The sequence below is a fragment of the Dromiciops gliroides genome, chromosome 5, assembly GCF_019393635.1.
Source record: "Dromiciops gliroides isolate mDroGli1 chromosome 5, mDroGli1.pri, whole genome shotgun sequence".
NCBI lineage: Eukaryota > Metazoa > Chordata > Mammalia > Microbiotheria > Microbiotheriidae > Dromiciops > Dromiciops gliroides.
The window spans coordinates 95,188,210-95,203,340 of NC_057865.1; the positions used below are offsets into that span (position 1 = coordinate 95,188,210).

General features: G+C 37.8%; 1 protein-coding gene across 1 annotated transcript in view; it reads left to right on the plus strand.

Annotated features, from left to right (window-relative positions):
* EZH2 (enhancer of zeste 2 polycomb repressive complex 2 subunit) overlaps positions 1–15,131 on the plus strand; it is a 107,811-nt gene that overhangs the window by 32,165 nt on the left and 60,515 nt on the right. Inside the window, exon 2 of the mRNA XM_043968441.1 lies at positions 9,043–9,147. The gene's annotated coding sequence lies outside the window, so the exon portion shown is untranslated. The remainder of the gene's footprint in view (positions 1–9,042; positions 9,148–15,131) is intronic.

Here is a 15,131-nt window from a genome sequence, read left to right on the forward strand (position 1 = left end):
TCCTTACTCCAGGCCTAGCTCTCTTTTCACTGGCCCACTTAGCTGCTGTAAAAGAATAATTTTACTTAAATGCCTGTTTGAACACCTTTGATGCCTCCTACAACCTCTGATCTTCTGAGTGTCTTTAGTTGCCTGTCCCTTTTTTACCTACTTTCTCATTCCTCTCTAATGGTGGTAGGTTGTTGTCCTTTGTGCTTGAACAAAATGACATCACTATGTTGGGGTCAAGGTACAATGTGTCCGACTGTGTGGCTGATCAGACCAATATGAGCTTGGAAGGCTCTACCACAGGCCAGACACAAATAATCCACATGAATATTTGGAGTGGAGATTTCTCTAAAGTTTGCACATCTCACATTTATTTTGAGCTACTGAAATTCTGTTTTGCTTAAAGAACACAGTGCCTTCTTTGATGCAGGCAAGCCATTCTGGGCCGTCTTATTCTCATGTCTTCCATGTATGACAATTGATTCCAAAGTTCTTCAGTGTTCTTTGAGAGTGTCCTTATATCATTTCTTTTGACCTCTGTGTGAGCACTTGACTTGGGTGAATTCTCTGTAAAATAATCTTTTAGGCAAACATACATTTGACCCATTGGAGTTGCTTTCTCTGCAGTAGAGTTTGAATGGTTGGTAGTTCATCTGAAAAAGGGCCTCATTGTCTGGTACCTTGTCTTGCCAGGTGATTTTCAGAATCTTCCTAAGACAGTTCAGATGGGAGCAATTCACTTTCCTGGTATGGCACTAGTATACTGTTTCATAGGCATACAACGAGATCAGCACAGCTGCTCTGTGGAACTTCAGTTTGTAGGTAATAGCTCTTCCCTCCCACAGTTTCCTTCAGAGTCTCCCAAACATCATCTATGTGTATATCCCTAGAAAGTATACTGCCAAGGTAGGTGAATTTATCCACAGCATTCAACATTTCTCTATTTGCTGTAACTGGTGGTTCCATGCATGAATGATGTGGTGCTGACAAAAAGTCACACACTAACTCTCCCTCCATTTTAATTGTTTTTTTTTTTTCTTTTCGGGGTAATGAGGGTTAAGTGACTTGCCTGGGGTCACACAGCTGGTAAGTGTCAAGTGTCTGAGGCCAGATTTGAACTCAGGTCCTCCTGAATCCAGGGCCGGTGCTTTATCCACTGCACCACCTAGCTGCCCCTCTCCCTCCATTTTAGTCTTTGCTTGTAGCCTTTTCAAGTTAATGGTAGCTTAGCTTGATGCTGTTTCATCCTAGTTGAAATTATCTGACAGCATTGCTTCTGAGCAGTGGACCTCGTAAATCTTCGATGGAATAGAATAAGCATCAGGTGCTTTGCCACACAACAGGAGCCTAATGGCATTCAAAACCTCTTTTTTTTTGGGGGGGGGCATTTGCACAGCGACATTTTTATTGCTACTTAAGACTTCCCTGCACATCAGTAGCTTCCTCTGTTTTTGGCATTTAAAGAAATTGCACAAGAATAAACATTTGCTTCATTCTACTAGACCTTCCCCAAAGCAAACCAGATGAAGCTTGTGCTCCCTGGGGAGACAAGAGAGAAGCAGAAAGGGAGCTGAATCAGCTGTTCTTCTTTTTGTATAGAGAGGGATTGACTTCAACCTGAGGTATATGTTCAGTGGCTTCCTCGTTGATTGATGATGGTCTGTGGAGAACACCATGGAAATGTTCAGCTGATTTCTCCAGGATCATGCCCTTATCACTAATCAATGTGGCTCCATGAGCATTGAGTAGTTGAGATGCACCATGGGTCTTTGGCCCATAAATAGCCATCAGGGCATCATAAAAGCATTTTGGATTGTTACTGTCAGCATAAAACTGGATTTCATATGCCTTCTTGAACCAGGAACCCTTCATCTCTCTAAGCTTCACTTGTTCTTTACTTTTGATGGCGTTAAAGGCTGATGGATGAACTATGCTGCTGGTAAACCCTGTGGAGTTCCCATTTTTCATTTAGCAACTTCTGAATTTCCTCATCATTTTCATCAAACCAATCTTGATGTTTGTGAGTATTTTATAGACTGTCATTGTAAGGAGGAGAGACACATAGGATGTGAGAGTGACGAAAGTGATGTGTGGTACAGAATGGTGGAATGATCATATCATCCTCTCTAAGCTAAATATTCACATTCACAAAACCGTGACACCACGACAAGGCTACTTACCAGGAGACTTAATGTCAGTAGATTAGAGCACTTCTCTGTGTGTGAATGGTTTTTGCCAACTTGGAAGGAAAGCTGAGTGGACACATGGTTGGCAACAGTGGAGCAAAAAAAGGAGTGGGAAGCTTTCAGAGATTTGGTGTACAGCACCACATTTACTCATCTGGGGCAGAATGTTCCTCTCAAATAGTCACACATTCTCCCTCTATTTCTGTTAAGAGTCTTTTGGGCCATATTACCTTTATCTTTTTACATTACAGTTATTTAGTAATCTATCCTATACTCTGTCCCCAACAGTGAACTTTACCTTGTCACAAGAAACCCCCTAAAACCCCAAATACAACAGTTAAGCAAAGCTAAACTACCTCTTATGAGAATCTTTTGGTGTATATAACATTCCATACACATCATCCAGCACCATACCAATAAAAAGAGAACTATGTGTTTTCTCATCTCTTCTTACTCCAGTTTTGATCATTGTAATTACATAGTACTAGCATTTGTTTTACTTTTTTTGAGGCAGTTGTGGATAAGTGACTTGCCTAGGGTCACACAGCTAGTAAGTGTTAAGTGTCTGAGGCCAGATCCGAACTCAGGTCCTCCTGACTCCAGGGCTGGTGCTCTATCCACTGGGCCATCTAGCTGCCCCAAGGTTGCCTTTTGAATGAAGATTTATTAGGTATTGTCTAGCCAGCAGAACAAATAGGGAGGCTTAGGAATGCCCATCTTAAGCTTGAGGGAGAGGCTCAACTTCCTGAACTATGACATAGCCATACAAGTTGTACACATTTGTGTCCTTTCATGAATATTACCTGTGTATGACCACTCTCCCAAAATTATTTTATGTTGTATTTATTGGAGAATTTTTTCTAAGTTTATAGGGGAAGTGTTTTTATTGTTACTTTTTTAAAATTACATTCTTTTGGGTAACATTTTAAGTTCCAAACTGTCTTCCTCCCTTTCTCCCTCCCCACCCACTAGAGAAGAACATCATTTGACACAGATATGTGTGTGTATGTATGTATATAAAATCATCCTACACATATTTCTGTTTAGGTGGACAGCATCAGCCTTTATAGGTTCTTTGTAGTTCATTTAAGTGTTTGTAATACTCAGAATAACTTAGTCGTTCATAGTTATTTTTTGAACAATATTGCTGTTACTGTATACAATGTTCTCTCGGTTCTGGCTCATTTTACTCTTCATTATTTCATGCAAGTCTTTCCATGTTTTTCTAAAATCATCATGCTCATCATTACTACTGCACAGTAGTATTTCATCACAATACAGCTTGTTTAGTCATTCCCCATTTATGAGCATCTCCTCAATTTCCAGCTCTTTGCCACCACAAAGAAAGTTGCTATAAATATTTTAGAATATAGATTCTTTTACTTTTTCCCTGATCACCTTGGGAAACAGACCTAATAGTGGTATTGCTGGGTGCCAGGGTATACACAGATTTTTAATTCTTTGGGCATAATTACAAATTGTTCTCTGAAATGGTTAGTAATGGTGGTATTTGAACTCAGGTCCTCTTGAATCCACCGCCCCACCTAGCTGTTGCCTGCTATGCTTATTTTGTTTTTTATTATTAATTTGTTTATTTGGGGGGGGGGGAGGGACAATGCGGGTTAAATGACTTGCCCAGGGTCACAAAGTGTCAAGTGTCTGAGGTCAGATTTGAACTCAGGTCCTCCTGAATCCAGGGTCAGTGCTCTATCCACTGTGCTACCTAGCTGTTCCCTGCTATGCTTATTTTAAATGGGCTATCTCTTGTCATCTCTTCTTGCAGGGTTTTTTGGTGATATGTAGAAATGCTAATGATTTATGTGGGTTTATTTTATATCCTGCTACTTTGCCAAAATTATTAATTGTTTCAACTAGTTTTATTAACTCATTGTCCATTCTGATTCCTTCAATTTATTTTTCTCCTCTTACTGCTACTGCTAGCATTTCTTTTTTTTTTCTTTTGCGGGGCAATGGGGGTTGAGTGACTTTCCCAGGGTCACACAGCTAGTAAGTGTCAAGTGTCTGAGGCTGGATTTGAACTCAGGTACTCCTGAATCCAGGGCCAGTACTCTATCCACTGCACCACCTAGCTGCCCCTAACTGCTAACATTTCTAATGCAATATTAAATAATACTGATGATACTGGGCATTCTCTTTTACTCCTGATCTTAATGGGAAGGCTTCTAACATCCCTTTTACAAATAATGCTTGCTGATGCTTTTAGGTAGGTGCTTTGTATTTTATGGAAAAATCCACTAATGTCCATGCTTTTGAGTGTTTTAATAGGAGTGAGTGTTGTATTTTGCCAGAACTTTTATAGTCTTCCTTGTGTTTAAACCATTTCTTCATTCCTAGTATAAATCCCACTTAGTCACAATGTATAATGTTTGTGATATAGTGTTATAGTCTCCTAGCTAGTATTTTATTTAGGATTTTTGCATCCATATCCATTAATTAAATTGGTTTATAATATTGTTTTTCTGTTTTTGCTTTTCCTGGTTTTAGGTATCAGCACCGTATTTGTTTCATAAAAGGAGTTTGGTTGGACTCTTTCTTTGCCTATTATTCCAAATAATTTATTTAATATTGGGATTAGCTGATCTTTAAATGTTTGGTAGAATTAACTTGCAAATTCATCTGGTCCTGATGCTTCTTTTTTGGAAGTTCATTTATGGCCTGTTCAGTTTTTTTTTTCCTAAAATAGGTTTATTTAGATATTCTATTTCCTCTTCTGTTAATCTGGGTAGTTAATATTTTTGTAAGTATTCTTCCATTTCACTTAAGTTGTTGAATTTATTGGCATATAATTGGGCAAAATAACTCCTAATAATTGCTTTGATTTCATTTTCAGTAGTGGTATGTATCTCTTTTCATTTTTGATAGTAGTGATTTGGTTTTCTTTTTAAAAAGTCATATTAACCAATGGTTTATTGTTTTTTTTTTTTTTCAGAAAACCAACTGCTAGTTTTATTTATTAAATCAGTTGTTTTCTTACATTTACTTTTATTGATGTTACTTTTACTTTTTAGTATTTCAAATTTGGTGCTTAACTAGGGATTTTTAATTTGTTATTTTTCTATTTTTAAAAATTGGCAGGGGCAGCTAGGTGGTACAGTGGGTAAAACACTGGCCCTAGATTCAGGAGGACCTGAGTTCAAATCCAGCCTCAGACACTTGACACTTGCTGTATGACCCAGGGCAAGTCACTTAATCCTCATTGCCCCGCAAAAACAAAAAAAAAATTGCATACCCAATTCCTTGATCTGTACTTTATTTTATTGATGTAAGCATTTAGAGGTATAAATTTTTCTCTGATTACTGCTTTTGCTGTATCCCATAGGTTTTGGTATGTTGTCTCATCATTCTCTTTAATAAAATTATTGCTTTTGTGGTTTGTTTAGTTTTTAATCCATATTTCCATGGTCCCTTATTAAATAATTTTATTGCATTATGATCTGAAAAAGATGCATTTAATATTTCTGCTTTTTCTGCATCTAACCATAAAGTTTTTAATGCCTTAATATATAGTCAGTTTTTGTAAAGGTACCATGTGCCGTTGAGGAAGAGGTGTATTTCCTTCTGTTCCCATTCACTTCTCTCCAAAAATCTATCATATCAAGCTGATCTACCACTCTATTTGTCTCCTTGACTTCTTTCTAATTTACTATTTTTGGTTAGGTTTATCTGGTTCTTTGAGGGGAAAGTTGATATCTCCTACTATTATAGTATTCTTTCTTACATGTTATTTTAAATTTTTTGGATTTGGGAGAGCCAGGTAATTTCCTGCTTTATTCCACCATCTTCCTCTTATTGGTACTTTTTTACTAAACCATTTCATTTGACCTGAACTTTGCATTGTGTCCTCTAGTTGACTAATTAATGTAAATATGTTTGTGGAGACTCATGAGCTATGCCTTTCAGCAGAAAAAGACTCACCAAGTATCTCAAACTTTGGATGCTTGTCTCGGGGAACCTCCATGTGAATTGTGGTACTGCATGTGTATATGTTGTGTTCTCCAGTAGAGCAAGTATAAGCTCCTTGGGACAAAGACTTTCATTTTCTGTCTTTGTATCCCCAGATTCTAGCTTTGCAGCTTTCATAGCTGGTACTTATTAATGTTTGTGAATCAGTGAATGAATGAAATACGGGAAGATGTGAAATAATCTGAGGATAGAACCAACACATTGATAATTTCTATGTAAAAAGAAAATGAATGGATTAAGAGTGTTGAATGGATAATCAATAGAAGACAGAGGGAGGGAATCAGGTGGTAAGATGTGAGAACTATATGTATTCAAAGTCTTTTAAAGTTTAATTAGTTTGTAAAATACAAGTTTAATTGGTGGTGTCATTGTTTAAAATTAGGTTCATAATTATTTTAAAAACAGACACTAGAGAATAATTACAAAGCAATATTTAATAAGTTCAAAGAGATCCTGGTAGAAGGGATATTAAGTAAGGGGAGTAATTATCATTTCTTGGAATTAATGTTGGTAAGGTCTCTGAAGAAGTGAATTTTGAGCTGAGCCTTGGAAGTACTGGACACATATATACCAAATACTAGGCTAGCTTGGAGGGGAGGGAGAGGTGGCACAGAGGATAGGTTTGGAGTCAGGAATATTTATCTTTACCCTGTTTGCCAGGGCCCTGTTTCTTCATCTGTAAAATGAGCTGGAGAAGGAAATGGCAAATTATTCCAGTATCTTTACCTAGAAAGCCTCAAATGGGGTCATGAAGAGTTGAACATGACTGAAATGACTGAACAACAACAACATTATTTCTGGTAGTAGGAAGGAATAATATGAGAGAAGGCAAAAAAAGTGGGAGCAAGTAAGATGTGTAAGAAATAATACCATAAGGGCCTTACTGGTCAATAATGAGATAGATTTGGAAGGGCAAAACCCTTGGGGCAAGAGTTGGTGGAGGGCTAGGAAGTGTTTAGATTTAATATGAGTAGATAGAGCACTGCCCCTGGAGTTGGGAAGACCTGTGTTCAAATCTCACCTCAGACACTTACTAGCAGTGTGACCCTGGGCAAGTCACTTAACCCTAATTGCCTTAAAACATCTGGATCCATTTCCAGTTGTCCTGAGGTATTTCTTTAATTAATTATTATTATTATTATTATTATTATTATTTTTTTTTTGCGGGGCAATGGGGGTTAAGTGACTTGCCCAGGGTCACACAGCTAGTAAGTGTCAAGTGTCTGAGGCCGGATTTGAACTCAGGAACTCCTGAATCCAGGGCCGGTGCTTTATCCACTGTGCCACCTAGCTGCCCAGTCCTGATGTATTTCTTGCCCCTGGACCTAGATGGCTCTGGAGGAGAGAGTGAGGCTGGTGATTTTGCACAGACCTTCCTCACTTAAATCCAATTCACTGCAAGTCATGACATCTATTCTGGTCCTGTTTGATAGCAAAGAGCAAACAACAGCAACAGATTTAATATGATAGCCAGTAGTAGGGACTTATCCACTGTTGTAGTTTGTATAGTTGCTATGGAAGTTAATTAGAGTTAATGGGGTAATAGAGGAGGCAAAAGTTGTCTAGGGGAAGGGAATTCAGGAGAAGCTAAAAGGTGGCGTTCAGCTAAGACTGGGCTTAGAAAGTTCTATGGTCTGGTGCAGCAAATTATAATTTACTTTGTTGCACATTCAGTCCTGAATTTCAATTCCTAACTCTCACACTTGACTTGCTGCTTGTTCCACAGGTATTGAGTATGCTTCTAATTCTGACCCAGGGTTCTTTTTAGACATTCATTGCTAATGCATTATGTTCATTCAGCTTCATGATTGACAGTCTTAACTACTCACTTTGGTTTCTGCTTCAGACATTTCTGCCTGAGTCCTTATAGTGCCAAGATTGGGTTACTGTACCACCAATCAGTCTTTCTTGACTTGTAGTATGATTTTGCCACTATTTTGCCCCATGACCACACTGAGTACCTCTGATCTTATATTCCTCCTAAGTACAAAGGGTTCCCACCCCACATCTCCCTTGTGGCAGTGCCAGGATGTGAAAGGGGGAAGTAGGGAGTAAGGAACAACGTAGATGCCAGTAGAAATTCTAGAGTAGGGCATATGAAAATACTGCTCGAACATTTGTAACTAGGGGGAGGATTGATTAGAGTTGGTTTAGACCAGTGTGGCAAGAGACTAACTTTAGTGGGATATGGTTGTGAACTAATGAAGACCTGAACCAGAGTGGTGTCTTTGGAAATGGAAAGGAAGGGAGTGGGTCAAAATGAGAGAATATGGAAGAAAAATCATATTGGGGAATAAAGGCAACCTTGGGGTTGGATCTAGAAGAATGTTGCTTTATATGGTGTATAGTTAAGAAATTTCATTATGTTAGGTTTCCTTTAGATGAAGATGCTATGTAGGCTTCTAAAAATAAGAGACTCTAAGAAGTTTAGGAATCATTTGTGTTCAGGTGATAATTGAAGTCATAAGAATAGCTGAATTTTCCAAGGGAGTAAACCTGATGAAATGTAGAAGACCTAGGACTGCTACAGGCAAAAGAGAAAAGTGTGTCTTATGTAAAGATGATACTTTACGATTTAAAATGTACCTTACATTTGTTAACTCTTTGGTCATTACATCTAGTTATTGGTTGTGTATTATCATTTCTGATTTGCACATGGGGGATACTGATGTTCAGATAGATTAAATAACTCACAGGTAAGAATTTCTGGTGATGTCAGGACTTGAACTCAGGTTGTTTTTGTATTTTACTGTATACTTATCTATGGAACCCCCTGTAGTGACAGGACAAAAGCAGTTATAGCCAAGGCAGCTTATGGCATTATGGAACATGAGAGCTTAGAAGGACCTGAAAGACTATCTAATCCAAACTCCTTGTTTTACAGATGAAGAAACTGAGGCCCAGAGAGGTGAAGTGACTGCCAAGGTCCCACAGCAAGTTAGTAGCTGAGCTGGGACTGGAATCAGAGTTTTCTGATTCCTGTTCAGGGGTAAGTGTCAGTGATTCAAGTTTAACAAATATTCATTATGGGCCTGCTCTATAATGAGGTACTGGGAACACAGTAGCTTAAAGGAAGTGGTTGTTTCCCTCAAGCACTTTATGTTCTTTTGGGATTCTGTGTCCTTCAAGTACACCCTCCCGAATTTTTCTCAGAATGATAAAGAAATCTAGAACATAGCCTGTGTATGTATTTTGTTCTTATTTGTCCAATGGTTAAATGACCTTTAATTCTAGATGTGTCATGGTACAAAGGGTAAACTTATAGTACTTTGGTATTGTTATAATTGAGCACAGTTATATGTTCCTGATTTATCAAAAAAATCTTGTATAATTAGTACATAACTTTCTAGGCAAATTCCAAGGAAGAAAGAGATTGAAAAGTAATAATGAAATCAAGTGTCATTGATAAAGGGAAGAGATTTTAAATGTGAAAAATATTTATGATAAATTGATCTGAGTTTTCATTATAAAATATAATTATTTTAGGGATAAGACCTAAGCCCATGATTTCTTCTTTTTAGGGAACTCCATAAGGAATATTATTCTACTAACATAGCCTGACATTTTTCCTGTAACTTTATAATCTTAAAGAGTTACTTAAGATACCATCAGGATCATGTAACCAGTACATGTCAGGGGTGAAACTGGAACCCTTGTCTTCCAGGCCCTGAGTCATCTCTTTGTCCACATCATACTATACTTTTCTATTATTTAAATATTGTTAAAATCACAAGCTATAAAGCTAGGCTAAATATTAAATATGATTTACTAATTAGTTGAATTTGATGTACAAAGTATTTAATTTCGTCAATTTAATATAGTAAATATGAGAGACTGCCTTAGTCCAAATTTAAATTGCATGTTTAAATTTATATTAGTCTTTGTTTCTCCTTAAAGATTTTTTTACATATGTTTGATCAAAGGCATAAAGTGTTTTTTAATATCAATGAATAGGATCATGGATTGAGAACTGAAAGGTGACCTTTGAGGTCCTAGGGTCCAATTGCCTTCTTTCATAGATAAGGAAACCAAGACCCAAACCCAGAAGGGTGTGACTTAGTCACCCAGTTAGTAGGTTTCAGAGACAAGATTTGAACCAAGATCTTCTTGACTTCAAGTTCAGTACTCTCTATATACTACCCTTTGCAGTCTAATGGTGGCTTGGGGTTGTGAAAGGACTGCAAGTTAGCCTGAGTGACTGGAGAAGTGTCTCCTGGATAGTGTTTGGAATTTTGAACTAGGAAACTGTAGAGGTTGTGATAATTTATTTTGCTTTGTAAAAAATACTTGATGCATACCTCACTTTATCCTTACCACAACCCTGGGAGGTCAGTGCTCCCCAATTTACAGATGAGAAAATGGAAGGGTTCCCCAGCTAGCAAGTGTGTAAGGCAGGATTCAGACTTGAGTTTGGCAGACTCCAAGTCTTGTGAAGCTGGTAGACTCCTTCTTATGTTTTAAATGCATAAAATAAAATACATAAAATTACCAAAAAACCCAGTTATATTGAAATAGTTATTTAAGTAAATCCATGTTTAGAGAACTCAGGTTTAAGAACTACGGTACAGTATCACTGACAACCTTTTCTTGAATACTTCCTGTAATGGGAAACTCACTGTCTGATAAAGGAACTCATTCCATTTTTAAACTTGTTTAATTGTTAGCAAAATCTTCATTTTATTTAGCTGAAATCCTCTTTTTAAAAAAATGACTTCAACTCATTGGTCCCTGATTTTATCCTGTGGGATTATTGAGAATAAATTTAATTCCGCTTTTACATGGGCAATCTCTTCATTTTCTAAAGTAGCAAATGGTCTCAAAGACTTTCTAATTTGTCAAGGTTAGGCAGCTTTCAAAATCTAAGTACAGGATTTTACTTCTGCCTTTATTAATTTTGTCTTTTAATTGGCCTATAATCGACATCAAGATCTTTATTATCTCTAATTTTGTCATTCGGTGTATTGGCTATTTCATGTTACACGAAGTTTAGCTGACTATGCTTCTAATGATTTCAGTCTAACTCAGTGTTAAAAATGTTGAAAAGGACAAGACCAAAGATGGAGCCTGATGTCAAAGCTCACTGGACTATGTTTACAAAATGTAGCACGTTCTCTCCCTCTTTTTAAAAAATTGGCACAATTTGACTGTCTTTAGTCTTATGGTATCTCTCCTATTCTCTATGAGGTCTCAAAAATTGCAGAAAGTGTTTCTGTGTTCAAAGCTGCAAGTACTTTGGAAATGAATTCCACTTCGTGTGGAAAGATACTTTCTTACTGTATCTTCATTTGTCCTATCTTGGCCTTCAATTGCAATGTAAACATTTTTAAAAATTTTTGTTAGTTTGTCAGTAAACAAAGGACAGGAAAAGCAGATTGTATATGAAACTGATCTCATTATGTTATAGTTCTTAAAGTTATGAATTTGAGAAGCAGGATCATATGGTGGATACAGAGCTGGTCTTAGAAGCAGGAAGGCTTATGTTCAAGTCTGGCTTTTCCCCCACCCCCACACCTTCATTTCTTCAGTTCCCTTTCATTTTTGAGTGTTTTACCATTTCCATTTTTAAAATCACTTTCTGTGTTAGAGAAGACAGAAGCAAAATAGGGGTTGAATAGTTCTGCTTTTGCTGTCATTTTGTTAATACACTAATTGGACAGGTGGGATGTCTGATCCCTGCTTTCCCTCCTCTGAATGGCGTTTTGAAAACAACAAAAAACAACAAAAAACCTTTTTGTTTTTCATAATTTTCCTAGAGTCTTCATTTAAGGTGAATTGGTGAAACCTAAGGTGAAATTCAAATCCCCAGGTTCTTTAGTCACTGTTTGGGCATTGTGCACTTTACAACAACCCTGTGAGATGTAGGTGTTATTATCCCCATTTTGCAGATGAAGAAACAGGCAGACAGAAATTAGTAACTTGCCCAGGATCACAAGGCTAGGAAGTTTCTGAGCCTGGATTTAAACTCAGGTGTTCCTGGCTCAGGGCTCCAGGAAACATTTGATTCACTGCCCCTGCTTGGCTTCAGCTTTTAATAGTGGGGGATTGTAGCAGGGGGATTTACCTGAATTGTAAAATGGTAATAATATGGTACAGCCTACCTTAATTAAGACACTATATAAACGTGAGGAGGGTTGTTGCAATGCAAAAGCTTTGCATCTGTGTGGGTTTTATTGATTTCCTTATTTCTTACCTGGCTGCACTACTTTGGGACTTCTGACTGGCTTCTCCACCATGCCTCAGGAAACTTCATCATCCTGTAGGATCTAATCAGGCTTGGGTCTTCACTACTGTGAGGGAAAACAATCCTTTTTTCAGTAATTCTCGGGAACTCCGCAGTGATGCTCCTTTATTTCCTTTATTTCCTTCTTGTGAGGAGGCACCCTAGCGTGCAGCTAGTGGGTGCAAAGAAAGGGGGCTCACAAGCCCTGTTTTAAACCCTAGTCCCTAACGTGAATGGACCCTCCCCTTTTTCATCATTGGTCCAATTACTCAAGGGTTACAATCTACGGGCAAAAACTAGCTAATCGGAACACAGTATTCCCAGATCTGAGACCTTTGTCCTACAAACAGGTCAGGAGGAGACAACTACCCATTTTCTCACAACTACCTCTGCCTCTCTGACTGGGGGTAGGGGGATGGGATCATGAACTGCAAACCTCCATTTAAAGAGATAGCTCAGCTCAGACATCTCATTTCTCATTACTTGAAGACTTCTCTACCATACCTCTGATACCTTCTCTTCCCCACTCACTCTTTTCAGCTTCCTTTTGTGTGTTGTCTTTTTCCTATAGATTGTGAGTTCCTTGAGGGACTGTCCTTCCTTTTTAATATTTTTTATCCTTAGTACTTAGAAAAGTGGCAGGTAAAAGTAGGCACTTAATAAATGTTTATTGACTATTGGTATGAATAACAAATTTTAGCTATAGAGAGATAAACAAGGGGGATTCCTGCTACTGTTGATAGTAATTCTATTTCAGTGAGACCTTTCCCCCCCTTAACAGTAAGCCCCAGTTGATAATAAGAAGGTATTTATTGCTGAAATTTACAAGAATTAACAGATGGGTTCAAGAAATGCTTAAATCTTAAATTACTATGGAGTTATTCTTCTCTTCTTTCCAGTCTTAAGGCTGTTTTTCCTTGCTAGAGAAAAGAGACACTCATAAGAATCGGACCATTTTGCCTTGTCACTGCCTTCTCTCATCCACCTCAATTAGTAGTTTTATCCCTTTGATCTTTTTCCCCTCAATATAACAAATATTCCCTTCTCCATTTGGTTGTCCTTAATATCCCTTGCCAAGTTCAACTCATTCTGACAGTATTATGAGACTATGCCATGATTTTGTATTCATCCTCCATCACTTGTCCTTGTGTCCATTATCTGTATTTAAAAAAATCTTAAGTTGGTTGGTGTATTAATCTATTGCACTTCCTTTTTTGGATTTAAGAGATTTTTTTAAAATAAAAGACAAACTGAACAGAAATGCTACTGCTATTTATTAATGGTTATTTGACGTATCTTAACTCACAAAAGGAAAGGCCTTGTGGATTAACTTGAAAAACTTGGGACAAGAGGGTGGGTAAGATATTTTGGGAATATAGTCTCCTGAGAGACAAGGATGCAATTTATTCCCCAGAAAGGTAGGATACATTTATAATTTAGGAGGAATTTGGAGAAGCCTTTCTAACCTAGCCAGTATCCAGTTTATGCTCTTGTGGATCCTCATTTGGTGTAGTATACCTCAATGGTCTCACAAAACAGGGTCCTTAAGGAATAAGGAAGACAAAGTTCTTTTCAGGGAAGCATGTTGTCTTTATTTGGTTCTTGTGATTGTTTTCCTACTTGTGAGATCATGAGCAGAGAGACACCAATGCACTGAGAAGCTAGAATTTCATAGCTTAGAAGGTTCCAAGCACAGAAGATCCTAGCTAGCTGTGTGGGTTTCTAGAAAAGGGACAAGGCAGGAGGGAGGGAGGAAGTACCAGGCAGGAGGAGGGGTATCCACAGCAGAGACAGAATGTCACAAGGGAGCCTCTGTCCCGAAAATCACTTTTTTTCAAACTATTGTACTCTTATTCCTCAACAGACTGGCTTTCCCTTAAGACAGCTGGGCATGCAAATCCTCTTTGCCAACTGTTCAGTTTCATAGTATGACAGTAACATATAACAGAAAGCAGTCCATTCAGACCTCTCGAATGCTGGAGAAGTAGTTTTAAGAATATAGTCTTCTTTTTTAAGCTGCTGACAGGTACAAAGTTGGTAGCAGAATTTCCCTTCTGTGTACACACATTCTTTTCTGTCTTTCCTGGGGTGTTGATCTCAGTGGCTTGATTTGTCTCTCCTGGGGGATGTACTTTCCTCCTATTGCATCATCTTTTCTTTCTTAAAGGCTAAAGTTGGAATAAGATATGAAACACATCAAACAGATGGTTCTCCTTCCTACATCCCCAGCTGGGTTTTTTTGGAATTAATATTAAGTGAGCTAGGAATTCCTATAAGCCAGAATTTTCACTTAGATCTATCTCTTTTTTGCACTTGGTGCCAGGACAATGAAGAGTATCTAGTACCCAGTGGGAAGTCTGGGTCTACTAGGAACAGCATTCAGAGATGGGGAATAGAAGGAGAGATAAAACATCAGTGGAAGGATAGGAAAAAAAATGGCAAATTGTTTTGCCTTTAGGACATAAAGTTCTATAAGGATTATTCTTCTCTATCCTGTCCATCCTATAGCTGTAAATCTGAACTATCGTTAAGAGATATGATCATAAAGAGGCCTCAAGTTTAATACCTATGGAGTATCTTGGAGGTGGACTTTGCTCTCCCTATAAAGAGGAGTTTCCAGTAAGCTTCCCAAGATATTCCTTTAGTAACTCATTCCATACTTCTATTAGTTTTATTGCCTGGGAGGGAACTTAAAAAGACCAGTTATGCTAAGTTCTGAGTCTTGTGCCAGAAGAGGGAGATACATCTACCTT